The sequence below is a fragment of the Diachasmimorpha longicaudata genome, chromosome 11, assembly GCF_034640455.1.
Source record: "Diachasmimorpha longicaudata isolate KC_UGA_2023 chromosome 11, iyDiaLong2, whole genome shotgun sequence".
In the NCBI taxonomy this organism is placed as follows: Eukaryota; Metazoa; Arthropoda; class Insecta; order Hymenoptera; family Braconidae; genus Diachasmimorpha; species Diachasmimorpha longicaudata.
Genome location: NC_087235.1, coordinates 1,368,686 through 1,383,501, shown reverse-complemented (window position 1 = coordinate 1,383,501; position 14,816 = coordinate 1,368,686). Strand labels below are relative to the sequence as shown.

The following is a 14,816-nucleotide window of genomic DNA, read 5'->3' as shown; positions in this document are numbered from 1 at the left end:
TTCACCTCGGAGAAATGATTAATCGAACGATATTTTAACATATGCATGATATCGCATGTTCCGTAACATCTGATGGGGATGTCCCCATACAGATGGATTTTAAATGACATATACCGGTCTGTAATTAATAAAAATGTATATTCTCCATTTCGTATCAATTACGATGGCTATCTTAAGATGAAAGCAATGAGGGGGCGGAGTAAGGGAAGGAGGTGTCAGACAGTAACAGAAAGTTAAATTTGAAAGGGGGACCTTTGAGATGTTAAAAAAGGAGACCTTACGGTGTTAGTGAGTCCGAGGACTGCGTTCGGCGGGAGTCGTGGGATCACACGAGTGCATTCCTGAAATCCTTACCGCGCTCGTAGCACACGGAGTACGGAGTATATTCGCTCGTTAGTGTTTCTGCCTTTTGACCCTGCTTGTTCCAACCGTTGCTATCATTCATCATAAAATTTGATTTCCTCTTATATTTTAAGGTCTGCAACAATGAATTGTTCTCACAAAAACTGGATTGGACGTATTTTTTAATGTTATTAATTAATCCGAAGATAATCTCCCTGGAGATTTAGAACAGGAGGAAAAAATTTGCTCTCATAGTATTGTATTTAGGTATGAATGGGGGAAGCTAATAGTGAAAAAATCCCCATAATTGAAGCAATTCTGCATCGGCCAGTGAATGATGTTAAGATGAGTAGATTGAGAAGCACTTTATTGAATAGTAATTATTGCAAACAAATTCTGATTCTTGCAAATATTGTCAACTGATCTGTTGAACTATACTTATTAGGGCCCGAGATAACAATATGATAATCTTTATCTATTCACTTGCTTAAAGATCTTATAATAAATGAATAGTGAGACAAAGAAAAATGCAGGAAAGTTAGGGGTTACTCTCATGTGATTACTTCGAAAAATCGATTTTTTTTTATATTTTGACAGTAAAACCTATTGAAAACATGCTGTGAAAAATTCAGAACGAAATTCATAGTATTTGACAAGCTACAGCTCATAGTCGCCGACGTGTCGTAAGCAATTGTCTACCAGGCTCTAAACTTTAAACTTTAAGGTTTTTCTCGAATCATCATTTTCTGACACGGTCAAGGTCCTACAAGAAAAAGTATTCCACCGATTGCTTTAACATTTACATATGTTCTTCTACTCATTTATAGTTATCGTCCCTACCAGAATTGTTTATTTTCGAAAATATTTTCATATTTTTTTTAAACGATTTTTAACGAAAAAGAACAAGATTTTCGTGATTTTTTTTTGAAGTTCGATATTTTTTTTTTTTATGAAATTGATTATATTTGGTAGGGACGATAGCCGCAGATCTACTGAATAATAATCCATTCGATTTTTTTATCTCAGACAACATGAGCAGCCGCTATCACCTTGACCAGTGAACTACCTTTTTTTGTTGGGGACTGCTTTGACTTAAAAAAAATATATGTTAAAAATGTAAAAAACGAAAAAAAAATTTTTTTTCTTACATTTCAAAATACAAATAAAAATATATTAAAAAATCAACATGATTGAAGTTTGTTGTCGCATAAATAAAAATTTCCTAAAAAGTGGTAAAATATAGGCGTTCACATGAGAGTAACCCCTTAAGAAATGTGACTTTTTGCATCTCCGCTGGAGGGGATTCTCTCGTTTATCTAAAAAATGAAATACCTCTCTCCAAAGTCTGGTTTTCTAAGATTTTTTAATTGCTGCAATTGTTGCACTAAAACTGGAAATCGTTGTTAACGCCGTAAGCTGTGCCATAGACGCATATTTTGATATAATAATAAATTTGGTAAATCTGGAATGAATCCAGAGAAATTCAAAAGTAATTTGGATCAAAAACTTGAACAAGTCCCGTGTTATTTTTCATGGAGAATGATAGGGAGGAGTAGGATAAAGTAGAACAAGCGGCAAAATAAAATACTGTCGATAAATTTCGGTATCTTAAGCACAGAAATAATGACTGGAGTCTTAAGTCGGTAACAGCAGCCCATTTTACAGTTTGAGAGTAGTACTTTGAAATACTGTATAAACAAAATATTGTTTATACAGTATTTCATAAACAATATTTTGTTTATACAGTATTTCAAGGGCTATGTGAATAGTTTCTGTCTGTAAAATAAGGCAAACTTGAAAATTATCCAATAATTTTCGAAAGATTTGGCGCAGACAAGCACAGGAATCAAGTCTTGCAGATTAAAAAATTGTGAGTGCCAAACAAGAGGGATGTTCCTGTAAATCAGAGAACTTCCTTTGATTGCCGTCAATTTTGAGGGAATTACGTAGATTATGTTTCCCATCCAAATCTTGGCCAATAGGATTGCACCATTCGACGTTATTTTGTATAGCCAACACGGTATTTGAGCGGAAATTTTTGGAAATTTCACTGGAAATTTTTCATGTTGCCTATATAAAAAAAAAACAAATGATCAAGTAACCCTTAATTGTATCTGACAGATTAAATGGCAATTCGTTGAAAACTATGTCTCATGGTCCAATTCTATCGGCCAAGATTTGGATGGAAAAAATAATCACATATAATACCACAAGTGGTTCAAAATTATCGAATATTTCCCGATAGATTCGTTGCAAACAAATGAAGGAGTCAAGTTTTTCAGGCTAAAAATCGCGAGTGCGAAGCACGAGTGAATTTTCCTGAAAAACTTGACGACTTCATTTGTATGCAGGGAACCTAGAGGGAAATATTCTATAATTTTGAAGCTCGAGTGGTATTCAGGGGATTATTTTTCCTATCCAAATTTCGGCCAAGAGAATTGTGCCATGACATGAAAAGAGGTTTATTTGGTTAGGTGTCGTTTGTTTATCAAAATTATCAAAAAATTATCGCATATAATACCACAAGAGCTCCGAAATTATCGGATATTTCCCGATAGGTTCGTTGCAAACAACTGAACGTGTCAAGTTTTCCAGTTTAAAAATCACGAGCGCGAAGCGCGAGTGATTTTTCTGGAAAACTTAACAAGCTTATTTGTTTGCAGGGAACCTTGAGGGAAATATCAGATAATTTCGAAGTTCGAGTGGTATTCGGGGGATTATTTTTTGCATCCAAATCTTTGCCGATAGAATTGCACCATGAGACATAATTGTCAACGAATTGCCATTTAATCTGTCAGATACAATTGAGGGTTACTTCAACATTTGTTTTTTTTTATATATATCAACATGCAAAATTTCCAGTGAAATTTCCAAGAATATCCGCTGAAATACCGTGTTGGCTATACAAAATAACGTCGAATGGTGCAATCCTATTGGCCGAGATTTGGGTGGGAAAAATAATCGCTGATATTCGAGGTAGGCTATACAAAATATCAACAAATGGTGCAATTCTATTGGCTGAAATTTGGGTGGGAAAAATAATCCCCCGAATACCACTCGAACTTCGAAATTATCTGATATTTCCCTCAAGGTTCCCTGAAAACAAACAAGCTTGTCAAGTTTTCCAGAAAAATCCCTCGCGCTCGTGATTTTTAAACTGGAAAACTTGCCACGTTCATTTGTTTGCAACGAACCTATCGGGAAATATCCGATAATTTCGGAGCTCTTGTGGTATTATATGCGATAATTTTGATAAACAAACGACACTTAACCAAATAAACCTCTTTTCATGTCATGGCACAATTCTCTTGGCCGAAATTTGGATAGGAAAAATAATCCCCTGAATACCACTCGAGCTTCAAAATTATAGAATATTTCCCTCTAGGTTCCCTGCATACAAATGAAGTCGTCAAGTTTTTCAGGAAAATTCACTCGTGCTTCGCACTCGTGATTTTTTAGCCTGAAAAACTTGACTCCTTCATTTCTTTGCAACGAATCTATCGGGAAATATTCGATAATTTTGAAGCACTTGTGGTATTATATGTGATTATTCTGGAGCTGAAGTAGTACTCGGGGGACATGATTTTCAGGGAGCGGCGGCAATGTATCATGAGTTGAAACACATTGTAAAAAATTGAATTTGTCATTTGGGATAGAATTTCGACTTGATTATTCGTTTTTTTTGTTTATATCTCTCAGAAAAATTATAACGAAAAGTGCTTTCATAAAAAATGAGACAAGCACATATTTCAAAGTTGTTTTAAAAAAGGAGGGAAATCATTATTATTAATCTTGATATCAAGATATGCGACATGGTATAGGCCTAGTGGTTGGTAGTTTTACCCATGTGACGTCATAGGCTGATGCTGTGGCGTATACTACACAGGACCCAATTACTCCCTAAATGGTTTTTCATTTTGCCGCACTATGAGAATTTGAGGGGAAATCTACACTTGGTTAGATGATAGAACTCAACTATTAGCATTTCAAAGAGTTTTTTTTTCTTGATAACAAATAATGAATAACAATACACCACAGTAATCATTGGTTTAATGAATAGTATATGTTTGCTATATATTGCAAATAATTATTATCCTCGCAATTATTATTCAGCGATATATTATTGCTGTGATTATTATTATTATTTTTATTATTACTCCCGGTCTATATACAGGGTGTCGCATTTAAAACAATCCACCTCAATATATCATGAGGGGAGCAAGTGGCAGAAAATATTTTGAAGTATTAGTCCGAGTGTTTCGAGGAGGATATTTGATGAATAGATTTTTTTCAGCTTTCAAAGTCCGGCTCGCAAGTTTCAAGCATAGGCAATTTTTTTAAAATGGCAATCGCATTTCCCCCCCCCCCCCCCACTGCAACTTGTTTGCCTTCATGAGTTATTTTCGAATACATCATCATTCATGTCAATTCTTGCGTTTTTACTCAGACAATGCGACGAAAATAAGTCGGCTTGGTATCAAGCTGTAGATTCTGGTGAGCATCGCATTTCGCTGGAGCTGTGAGGCATGATATGAATGGAGTCTTCTTAAGTCGTTTGATTGGGTCTTCCCACTTCAGGGCTTCCACAATGACCGGATCTTACGTCATTTGATTACGACCTGTGGGGCTTCATCTAAGACGTTGTTTACGTCAATAGACAATTCTGGGCAGGGTTTCTGGATTCTTTCAAATGAGACACCCTGTATATCCTGGATATGGTCAACCATATCTAGATATAATAAAAAGGGACTCTTTTCCACCACGTAACTCAGCCTATGAGGATTATTTAGTTCATATCCGAGAATATTTTTCTTCGGTTGTGAATTAAAACTGGTTGAACTCATTGCAGGGATAATATATTTTGTAATAGAACTTTTTTCCAGATTTACTACTGTTTAAATCGTTATTAGCCCTAGAACGTTGCACTTACTTTTCTTACCCTAGAACGTTGTACTGGGATACAAACGTAACCCACGCGTTAGACCGCAACTTTTGCAGGTAAAAATTAAAATTGGAAAATGTTATCATACATCATTTTCTTCGTTTTTTAATAATGAATACGACTGTGTAAGTGAAATTGCGGAATTTTTGAAAAAAATTATACAGAATTTAACTTGAACGAAAAAAAAGTGAAAAAAATGCGATTTTGACTTTTTTCACTAAAGTTACTGTAACTTTGCGAATTTTCAACCGATTTCGAAAAAAATGTAATGTTTCTTAAACGTAAATAAATTATCTAGAAACGGTATAAAATGGAATTTTGATTTGTTGAAAAAAATGCAATTATTTGGAAGAATGAAAGTTGAAAAAATCGGGTTTGGAGAAAATCAGAAAAAGATGCGGGAATTGAAATTCAAATTTTATTTATCGTCGGTTATACATCAGAATTGAGTGATTATTGGTATATAATATAAATTTATGCAAAAGTTCGGAAAAAAAGTATATCAATCGTGAATCATACATTCATTACACTTAATTTGTCGGTACTCCTCACAAACTGGAACCTTGCACGAGACGCAGTGAATTCGCGCGTATTATATTGTTTTGAAAATTAAAATACCTCCGATTCACTCGTCTCTGCATTTTCATTTTGTTGCGTTTCGATGTCACTTTCGACAATAGATAAGTTCTCTGTTTCCGACGTGTCATATTCCGGGTCGGGATCATTGGTGACACGCAACGCTGCTCTTACAGCATTTGCTGAGCGCGAATGGGGAACTTGCATGCGGCCCAGATTTGAGAAATAAATGTATTAATAAATAGTTTAACGCCTATGGAATACTCTCCAATGAAAAATGCATTCTAACTCATTGCAGTTTTTTTTTAACAATCAATCGAAAATTGCATAATTTTGAACCACTTTTTAACGCTCGTGACGTCATCAGGCGGTGACTCCGGGTTCTTATTGCAGCCGCTAGATGACAGCACTGATATTTTTCTAAACGTCAGCCGGTGTCAACAAACAGTAGAGGTTATATTGTTAAATGGCACTTCTGCCCAGTAATGAGCGAGAATAACCTGCGGCTTCACACCACAATTTTCGAATATTTTTGCACGCAGGAACTGTTATAAACACTTTATTCGGTGGTGACACAGTTGAGTTCGCACACGATGGTACAAAACAATATTTGTATGGTTGTTTTTTAACTTTTTTACTGTCATTTAACATTTTGGAGTATTTGTGAGTGTTTTAATCAGTTTAAATAGGTTTAATCAATTAAGGTTAGGTAAATTTGATATACCGACGGTAGAAATCTATGATCCGGTAGATGGCGCCCGATGGAAGTATAGGACCCGCCTGATGACGTCATGACAACTTTTGGAGCATTTGAAAATTTCACTTTTTGAACAATCGATAATTAATTGTTAAACGATTTTTTAAATGTTTTTTTCATGAAAAATCTATTATTAGGACCATTAACTATGTAAAAAAAAAATAAAAAAAAATCATGCAAGTTCCCCATTGTACGTACCAGCCATTTTTTTTTTTAACTGAAAAATAGGAAATACACTAATAATCACCAAAAATGAAAAAAAAATGGAAATATAAAAATAAAAATGACCGTACATGGAAAAAATTTTTTTTACTCGAAAATTACATTACATTTGTTGCATACATAGTTAAAAACTATTTCATAATACTCATTGTTACTTACCTAGTAAAATCGCTGCTAATTGAGAACGTATTTCGAAGAATCACAATTTCACTGTGAGCACAAAACATAAACGGGAACGTTGCACTGGGGTACAAATGACCCCCACACATTTTTCTAAACTTACCCACGCGAAGGCCAAACGCAAACTATTGTTGTTGTCATTCCCTACTCCCTTTATGATCTTCAAATTGAATTATGGTTAGGGTCTCTGGTTAATAAATGCAGGATTCTCGTTTCCACTCAGCCCTAAATATGGCATATATTTGCACCCCAGTGCAACGTTCTAGGGTTAAATTTCGAAGAGAGATCCCCATACAGTGTAAGATTCGATTGGAAATGGGATAATGGTTCAATAATCAAACGTGTGAATTCCGTTTTATCTCATTTATTGTATACGTTCGAAAAGCACAACCGCTCTGCTTCGTTTCCTTAAACGAACTAACTAATAGACTAAAGGGATACAACACCTTGGACCTGATGACTCTCTCATCAACAGTGGTCCGACTCATTCACCTCTGTATACATTCCGAAAACAAAGCATACACATGACCCCCCAACTTCCTAGGATTATTTCTCATTAAAATGTTTTCTACTCTCAAGTGAAAACACTAGAATGTGGAAAATACCAATCATACAAAGACCCATTCCTTCCATTTGAAAAATAATTTTTAATAAACATTCGAAATCTAAACTCCAATAGAATCAAAAAGAAGCGGAGAGAAATGATAGAAAATCTGGATCGAGATCTACGAATTTATGCTAAAAGTATAATGTACACTAAACATTTGAAAATTGGGAGACCATGACGAGAGCGGTAGTAGATGACGAATTCTGGAAAACATAATTAACAAATGAGTCAATTAAAATACATTGAAACATATTTTAACCAATTGAAAAAATTCAAGATAATCAATTGCTTTATTTTTTACAGTTAACGCTATGAATAATAAATGTAATACGTGCCAATCAAGATTAACCGTTGGATATTTATTTTGAAAGTCGAAAAATCATCAATTGTGTGTCTGTCAATAAAACTAGAAGTTCAACGCAAGGAATAATTCCATAAACACGAACTACATCGAAATACGCGGTAGCGTATCGGCCAAGTATACGTTTCATACGCGAAAAATCCCCGAGAGGCATACGCGAAAGATCGCCGAAAGCTGCCAAGTATCTATACACCACACAACAGCCCTTTCCACTACCTCCAGTCCATTTTTCTTGGTTAATAAATTTACGCAATAATTTAGATGAAAACGGCCCTTAGTTACATATTATAAATCGCGTATCAGCTTTCCACTAATCTAATTATCTGTTTAATTATTGAATATTAACAAAGATATGCGCATAGCAATGAGCTACCATGCACATTTCTCGAGTTTTTTTCGTCTCCATCAACTAACGGGTTACTCTTGAGCCGCTCAGTGGACAGCGCGACTCGAACTCTCATTGATCGCGTTCAGCGATTGGAAACAGTCTAGTGTACTGTGTAATAATACTTAATCGTGATTGGCCATTGACTACTAATACGGCGGTAATTTGGGGGCCCTAGACAACACTATACAGTGCAGTGAAGGGTTGGTGATCGTCGTTATCCTCCGGCATTTGCCGAACATAAAGACGATCTGGCAAGCTTCCAAAAATTAATCGTTAATTTCTTAAGTTATCCGCGTTAATATTGGGAGCAGAGTCAGTCATGTGCTTTGTTAATTGCATGTGTTTTTAGGCGGGGAATTCACTCCGACCGTGATTTTTAACGTTAAAATGTGACAGGGAAACTTGCGTGAATTATTTCCGAACAATAAAAATGAAATAGCTGTCTTCAATTCATAAAATACAACGAATAATTGTGGGGATTAATTTAAGTGTGTACGGTGAAGTTCAGTGTGCAATCGTGTATTAGGATGAGTTAATTCGATTGACAATTAGTTTGTGATGAATCTCTGAATCGACACGAGATTGTGAAATTTTTGTTCCTATATTTTGTAAATCTCATTTGATTCTACAAAAAAGCCCTATCAAATATTACGCCATCTTGTCCATATTCTCAGATCATCCTCAAAAACATCCCCAATCACCAGCACCTCATCCTGATAAACGATTTTACACTGAATTTCATTCTTAAACTAACTCCTACGATTAGTAATTTATTTTGTCAGTTGAAAATAAATATTTGACATTTTTTATAAAACAAATAATTGTAGGAATTAATTTAAGTGTGAAGTCTAGTGTGAAATCGAGTATCAGGTTGAGTTTATTCTATTGAAAATTAGTTTTTGATGAATCTCTGAATCGATATAAGATAGGGAAATTTTTGTTAATATATCTGGAGTCTTTTTTTGTGATATGAGTCGTGTGATACGCAACTCAGTCTGGCTGTATAGATGCTAGAAGTTTACTCCTCTTGGTTTGGAAAGATGATTGAAATCTCATAAAGATCATAAATAATTTTGAAAGATCGCCAAGTCCACGTTTCAATGCATTGTGTTTTGTACAATTTCGGTAACTTCACTGGTTTGAAAAGATGCTAAGAATAAAAAAGTACGCCAAGCTTGTATAAATACACTGCCTGAGATACAGCTATAACGGAAACAATTTCTGATCATTGACCTACACCGTAGTAATGGTTATTAATAACATTAAAAGAGATATGCATCAACTCCATGAAGCTGTGCTAATAAATTACATGCTCCCGTTCACAAGATCATCAGCTACTATGAAGGGAAACAAACAAAAGTTAAAAATTGGACGATTATCCATTAAAGAAAAATACTACATTTCAACACAAATGCGAGGGAGTCGCAACGAGTGTGAGTTAAAACGAATTAAAACACCCCGTCGCCCGTATATCCGAACTGTACTTTTTGTTACTGATATTACGTTCAGCGCGTGGCGAACTGTGCTATTTTCCATGTAGTAGTAAACGAAAAGTCTTTTCGTTTACTAGTTTTGACTTTTCGTTTACAAGTAAATGAAAAGCCACTTTGTGACACGGACTGAATGTAGCAGTAGTGAGAAAAATAATATTAATTGATCACACGATGAAATTACCGATAAAGAATATACGAAGTGTAGCGTGGTCAATTTTTATCTGTATACAAATCAGCCAGTTAACTCTCCCTTTTTCCTTCATATCTGAAAACGGAAAATATACACAAAAGGGTCCCCGTTTTTTTTCTCTCGAAGGAAACCACAAACCGAAAAACGTATTCGAAGCGAAGAAATCACGTCGACGAAATCAACATTCAGAACTCAAAATGTAACGAGAGATAAAACTTGAAACTAAGGTCAAGAAAAAGCTGTCACATACTCGCGCTATTCAGGAGGTTGGTTGTGGAGAAAGGGGTAGTTCAGGTGGAAACAGATTGCTGGGTTATCGTCGCGATAAATAAAACTAACGCAAAACCGTATTTGAGGCTGCAAATTGTGATATTATATTACGTGCCCTTGATTGTCACAGCAGTAATGACCACAAGATTGTGGATACAGAATATAACATAGTTCTCAAAACTAATATTACAAGAAAGATGGATTTCATATTATTGGGATCAAATAGAAGATGAATTCTCCAAAGTTATTGTCGTCCCTGTATTACGGGGGGTACCGCGTATCGTACACAGAAAGATCGAAAATCTGATAATACATACAAACTCAAAATAAGTAATTACAATGAACGAGGAAAACCAAAAAAATGTATTGACCTCCAAGTCGGATTAAATTCAACGGATTTACCCAAAATGCCTTGAATCAATATGAGATCTTGGAGATAATTCTGGACAGTAAGCCCAATATCTCGGAAATATTTAAATAATTGAACAAAACCCTAGGACGAACGCATCGGCTAAAACAACGAACGTGGCAAACACGATATACGAAGGCATGACCTTGAGGTGACAAAATGCACGGAGAACAAGTAACGGGGGCGCGTAGCGCGTGTAAAAAGAAATTTTGAAAATATCTCAAAGCACGCAGAACGACGAAACGATATAATGAGCACACTTTTCAGCGATGTGCAGATCGCAAGGCTAAAGGTACAATTTCAGGATTAACCCATAAGCGGAAGTCCCAAAATAAATCGTGAATTTCCGAAAACCCAGACGCGAAAAATTGCAAACGATCCTATGTTGCATGGCGATCTTTATCGCAAAATCTAAGTATTAGATATATAATACTAGCTGACCCGGCAAACGTTGTTTTGCCATATAAATAATTTCCTAGTAATTTCTAGTGTAGACAAAAAATCCCTACTCCGTGCTGTTTACTGGGTCAGAAGCAGGGTTGGGCATGTAAAATACGTCACGTAAAATCCATAGTATTTTATACGTATTATACCATGTATTTTACGTCACCTTTTTCAAACGTATAAAACGTAATATACACTTCATACAGCAACGTAAAATACGTATTATGCGTCACGCCGTGTCGCATGGAATTGATATGTTTTTACACTGATGAGAGTTAAAATATTCGATGAAAAGTCAATTTCATATTTTTCGCGACATGTTAGGTATTGCATTTCCCCGTTCCGCACACTGTTAAGCGCCATGCCTGAACCTAGTAACCCGGCGAGACATCATAACCCCCAAATCAGTCGTTCATTTCCCCCTCAGACATGTGAATGCCGATTAAAGAAACCATGTCCTGTAATTTAGTTAGAACATCATTTCGTTGTAGTCAATTCATCCATCCAATTAAATGATGAACAAAGGTGGACGACGACTCCACAGTTTGTGGGAGAATGGCGCATTCGGGCGTCAAAAATTGAATGGAAAAATAGTGGCGTACATTGTTGTGATTCTTTTAATGCTCGCCTCTAGTAACATTTAATAACTCCCTAGTGAATCTCATGAAGTTTACCCATTTACTTATCACCCTCATGACATTCGACCTCCACAACCATTTAGATATTTTTTACATTTTATACTTTTTTAACGTATTTTACGTAAAATACGTGCATTCAGAATCCGGTCGAATGTAATAAACCGTAATATACATTTCATACATTTTTTTCATAATTTACGTGTATTATACGTATAAAGAAAAAAACCCTAGATCCCACCGATTTACCCAACCCTGTTCAGAAGTGACACCTGTAGACATCTGGCGGCGATATAACTAATTAAATGACGATTGATCAGTTATCGACCGGAGAGGAAAAATGATTAAACTACTAAAATGGCTATTAAAAAATAAGGGTTGATCGTAGAAGGGTGAAAATTGAGGGTTGTATGTATTTTTGTATATTGTATCATAAAAAAATAGAAATTAAAAATTTTGTCTAAAAAATAGAAAAAAAAAATTTAGGGGTGGACTACCCCTAACATTTAGGGGGATGAAAAATAGATGTTGGCCGATTCTCATAGATACCGGATAAGCACAAAAAATTTCATCAAAATCGGTCAAGCCGTTTCGGAGGAGTATCGAACCTAACACTGTGACACGAGAATTTTATATATAAGATATCCAAGGTGAGTGGCACGGGAATCGAAATACTTGAGGACGCGATAAATGCCGAACAGACCTGATTGATGATTGGTGCACGAATGTTCCAAAATCGAATAACCATTTAAATTATATCGAAACTTTCTGGAAACTCATGGCAAGCAAATCTCGACGTAATATGTACGCAATTATGGGTACAACGTAATCTTAACCAAACTCGTGAGAATTTCCCAAAGCGTTCAAACGCTAGAGGCAAAGATGCATGATTATTGACATTATTTAGGCTCTACCGCACAGGATATTGTCTCTTTTACAAGTTCAAACCCCGAATCCTTAACCTGAGATGAGAATTCCAGAAGGATTCGGTCTCGAAGAGCGAACATTAACAATACTTTACATGATGAAATCCACTGGTAGTGAAATGCACAGCCATGTGTAGATGAAATAGGCCGTTAAACAACAACACGAAAGCTCCTCTATAGTAGGCGGATTCTCCCACGGATGTACTGGCGACATAGCTTCTTTTTCACAATCTCTGTGCTTCCAGTATTACTCCTGATGCTGCATATTATTATCAAAATTGCATAATTAACGGCTGGAGTGCTCAACACATGGTTTTTGTACTATGGCCGGTAGAGAGCAATGTTACCAGATGGTCTACATAAATTGTTATGTTCTACCAGAGTTACCAGGAAGATAGTGGCGCTTCTTAGCAAATTGAGCGCCAAAGTTGAAATTGTAGATTCGTTAGCCGCTAAACCTCTAAAGAGGACGCCATCGAAGTAGTCTCCTTCTCTCTCCGGATAATTGAGTTCAGGTTTCAATTTAAATGAATTTGTAAAACAAGCTCTTAGGAGAGCACATTTTATTTTATCTAAACTTGAAAACGTCAAGAAAATTTTAAGTACAAGACTTGATAAACTCAGTAAGATCAAGAGAGAAGCTGAAAAAGTTGACAAAACCACTGCCGTACTAGGACTAGCTTAAAAAAGAAAATTACATGCAAGGGACCCAACCCTTACATGTAATTTGAAAAGGAAAAGAGGGATGTAATAGAAAACAAGGGAACCATGTGACGCCATATTTACGTTGCCAAGAATCTCAAGCCCTTGAAGCTAGCAATACAATGAACAAAGGAAGAAACAATATGTGTGGGTCACGCGTAATCAGAAGCCTTTCCAAAAATCTCTTAACTGAGGGTTTATAATTTTACGACCGTGACCGTCGAATGTATTTCTCTTTGTTATTTTGACTTTTTAAAGGAAAGTGTTCTGTGATGCATTTTGGAGAGTTATAAATTTGGTAAGCAGACTCAAGTATAGAAATTTATGATTTCCGATAAAGTTTTCTGACATTTGTGGAATTATTTTCCATCCCTTGTTCATTGTTCCCTAGCTGGTTGCTCTCTTAACTTTCTAATTCTTCGGAATGCATTTTCGAATTTCGCGGATAAAATGGTGGATTAATGATGCCATCTATGAAATTCAGACCCCAGGACATCACAAATTTTACCTTACATATTTCATTTCACCCTAAAAAACCCTAAGTATATATTATATATATGGTGGCGTGGTATTTGTACCAGTTACTGGCTCTTGACCGTTTCGCGATTTTGAGACTTCCACCAGACGGGAAGTCACCTTCAGTGACAAGAGTTCAGGAGAGAGAGAAGAAAATGATTCTCAGGGGGTCGGTATTTTTTTTCATTGGTTCAAAAATTGAATGTACACGCCACTGCGCTCCTTTTGGGGACATCGAGAACATCGAGTTCGTCAAGGATCGTCAGAAACTCGAGAGATGTTATCAGGCTCCTCGGGATTGATGGCATGTGACTGATTTTGGGATGTGGCCGATAATGAGAAGTGACGCAGCGACGGACACACGTGGCTCATTGGTATTCCGAAAAAATGATTAGTAATGAAGGAGGGGAGATCGGGGAACTATCTCCCCGAGGGTAGCGAATAACGCCGGATTTATTCTGGAGGATTCAAGACACGCTGAGACATTTGCTCGGTAATATTAGACAGAAACATGCTAATTCGGCACGGCCAAAAATTGAGGGCGCATGCGTTGGACATAATGGGCATCTGTCATGCCGGACTGATTAAGATTGGTGGATAATGACGTTGCCACTCCCATCCTCCTATCATAGCGCATGTTAGCTACCTGTTGCAAACGCTCACGTGTATCGCAGGGGCACTTCCCGTTTTGTGGGCATCGAGAGTGGGCCTGTGAATACACGTCAAGTAAGAGTGACACAATTGGACCTCTTGGAGATCGGACGAGCGTGGAGGCCCGTTTATCATTTGAGAGTGTAATTTTTGTTTATTTAATGGCAGGCAGAGATTCTGAGTGGTAATTGAATTTGATGTCCCG

General features: G+C 36.3%; 1 protein-coding gene across 3 annotated transcripts in view; it reads left to right on the top strand.

Moving 5' to 3' along the window:
* LOC135167743 (EGFR adapter protein-like) overlaps window positions 1-14,816 on the top strand; it is a 62,457-nt gene that overhangs the window by 788 nt on the left and 46,853 nt on the right. The gene's annotated exons all lie outside the window — the stretch shown is intronic.